Raw genomic sequence first — 3,395 nt, forward strand, 5'->3', positions numbered from 1 at the left:
AATCTGTAAAAATGGGGATGGTGGCACTTAGGACTTTTTTGTCAGGACTGTAGCTACATGAAAAGCTCTTAGGATAGTGCCTGGTGCATAGTGAGTGCTACATCAGTTTGTGAGCTCTTATAATTTTGGGAATAGGCAAAAGTGCCACCCTGGCCATCCAGAGTGTGGAGGTACTTTCCAGTCAGGGCCCAGGCAGGCCAGCTGGAGATAAAACTGGTTAGTTGGGAAGCTTGACTTCCAGGAGTAGAAGAAATTAGGAGAAGAAACTCATACACAACATTCTGTAAACATTCCTTTACCCAACAGTAGGAATACTCACGTGGGTTGGCATCTGTGACAATCATTATCTCCTGGGAATCTAAGAGTGTGTCCTAGAGTGGAATGGCTTTGATGTGAGCCAAACCCAGAAACGGGCTTCAGGGCTGCCTTGCAGATAGCATTCATCTTGAAAAAGGAAAGCATTCATCTTGCTAAAGGAATACCCTCTTCTGGCCCAGGCCATTATTTTTGTTTTTGTGCTATCCTAATTTTTAAGGTGTAAGGAGAAAGACTGAAGAATAAAATAATGAAGTGCATGTATGAAATAACAGGGTAGAATTGAGACTGGTATGTGTAAGTTAAGAGAAATCGTGTATAAATTTTGTGTGAACATAAACAGGATTTCTTGTTGCAAACAGACCTCTCCATATACATGATACCACTGCCTTGAGTGGATAGCAGACTCTATCACAAGAACATACCATCAGAGTCATGAGAGAATGGGTACTGTGGCTTTCTTAATTGACAGATTAGACTGATAAAGTTCCTGAAGAGAAAGGAGTTGAAGGAGAAGATGGTTGAGGGCAAGAAAAATGGGATGGTGAAAGGAAAGGACTGAAAGGAATGTTTACCCAGGGCTCATCAGGTACCAGGCTCTGTGACTAATGTCTTACACATGTCCATTTACTCTTCCACTGTCATTTTCTGATGTAGTAAGAGTCAGCCTTACACTGCAGATGAGGAAAGAGGCTGAGGGAGGTCAAATGAGGGGCCTAAGGTCATGCAGCCACTTCGTAGCAGAGCTACTATGTTTCACGGCGGTTTGTGCAGACAGAAAAGTGAGACATGGTAGGAAGGCAAAACATATTTTTGTTGTGGGTAATGTTTATGAAAGTGACCTGTATGAGGCAGAATAATGGCCTCTTAAAAATGTCCACATCTGGGCTGGGTGCAGTGGCTCATGTCTGTAATCCCAGCACTTTGGGAGGCCGAGACGGGCAAATCACGAGGTCAGGAGTTCGAGACCAGCCTTGCCAACATGGTGAAACACTGTTTCTACTGAAAATCCAAACATTAACTGGGTGTGGTGGCAGGCACCTGTAATCCCAGCTGCTTGGATTCTGAGGCAGGAAAATCATTTGCACCTGGGAGGTGGAGGTTACAGTGAGCTGAGATCACCCCACTGCATTCCAGATGGGGACACATGAGTGAAACTGTCTCAAAAAAAAAAAAAAAAATCCCATCCTAAGCCTTGGAACACATGCATTTACTTTTCTTGGAAAAAACACTGTTCAACAGTGAAGCAGTTGAGTGTCTTGACATGGAAAGCTTATTCTGGATTATCTGGGTTTCTCTCAGTGTCATCATAAAAGTCCTTTAAGTGAAAGAGAAAGGCAGGAGAGTCAGAGTGAGAATGATGCAGTCTGAGAGACTCCACTGGCCATTGCTTTCTGTGAACATGTGTGACAAGACAAAATTTCAACAAATTTAATTATAGATGTAATTGGCTTTTATCTGTGATTTATGATTTGGGGCAACTCTCCCTCTACAGATATAGTGATAACTCCACCTCGGCAATACAATAACAAAACAGTGGGTTTTGTCAAATGCGAATCAGTAAACAAAGCCCTAGAAATAAATTGATTGGTTAACATCAGAGCACTTCAGGTCAGTTATTTTGGTAAAAGTTAAAGCAGAGGGGACTTCGTTATTATGATCTCTCAGGTAGACTGGAATCTTCTTTTTATAGAAAAATATGATCTGTTTTGAGAGCTATCTGCTTCCTTAAAATTTCAGTGGGAGTATATAACATCCAGCGTGTGTGGCTCTATTTTGAAGTGTCTGTACTCTCACTTAGGTGAGAATATGATTAAAACTTAAAGAATTAGCATTAGTCTCAATAACTGTAGTTTTGGGCTTCCATCATTTCTCTTCTTTTCTTTTTTTAATTTCCTTTGTCTTAAAAAATTTTTTTTTATACTTTATATTCTAGGGTACATGTGCACAACCTGGAGGTTTGTTACATATGTATACATGTGCCATGTTGGTGTGCTGTACCCGTTAACTCCTTATTTACATTAGGTATATCTACTAATGCTATCTCTCCCCACTTCACCCACCCTACAACAGACCCCAGTGTGTGATGTTCCCCGTCCTGTGTCCAAGTGTTCTCATTGTTCAGTTCCGACCTATGAGTGATAACATGCAGTGTTTGTTTTTCTGTTTTTGAGATAGTTTGCTGCGAATGATGGTTTTCAGCTGCATCCATGTCCCTACAAAGGACATGAACTCATCCTTTTTTATGGCTGCATAGTATTCCATGGTGTATTTGTGCCACATTTTCTGAATCCAGTCTGTCATTATTGGAGAATTGGGTTGGTTCCAAGTCTTTGTTCTTGTGAATAGTGCTGCAATAAACATACATGTGCACGTGTGTTTATAGCAGCATGATTTATAATCCTTTGGGTATATCCCAAATAATGGGTTGGCTGGGTCCAATGGTATTTCTAGTTCTAGATCCTTGAGGAATCGCTGCACTGTCTTCCACAATGGTTGAACTAGTATACAGTCCTACCAACAGTGTAAAAGTGTTCCTATTTCTCCACATCCTCTCCAGCACCTGTTGTTTCCTGACCTTTTATTGATCACCACTTTAACTGGTGTGAGATGGTATCTCATTGTGGTTTTGATTTGCATTTCTCTGATGGCCAGTGGTGATGAGCATTTTTTCATGTGTCTGTTGGCTGCATAAATGTCTTCTTTTGAGAAGTGTCTGTCCATATCCTTTGCCCACTTTTTGATGGGGTTGTTTGCTTTTCCTTGTAAATTTGTTTGAGTTCTTTGTAGATTCTGGATATTTGCCCTTTGTCAGATGAGTAGATTGCAAAAATGTTCTCCCATTCTGTAGGTTGCCTGTTGCCTCTGATGGTAGTTTCTTTTGCTATGCAGAAGCTCTTTAGTTTAGTTAGGTCCCATTTGTCATTCTGGCTTTTGTCACCCTTGCTTTTGGTGTTTTAGACATGGAGTCCTTGCCCACGCCTATGTCCTGAATGGTATTGCCTAGGTTTTCTTCTAGGGTTTTTTTATGGTTTTACATCTAACATTTAAGTCTTTAATCCATCTCGAATTAATTTTTG

The sequence above is a fragment of the Macaca mulatta genome, chromosome 19 (assembly GCF_049350105.2).
Source record: "Macaca mulatta isolate MMU2019108-1 chromosome 19, T2T-MMU8v2.0, whole genome shotgun sequence".
Lineage (NCBI taxonomy): Eukaryota > Metazoa > Chordata > Mammalia > Primates > Cercopithecidae > Macaca > Macaca mulatta.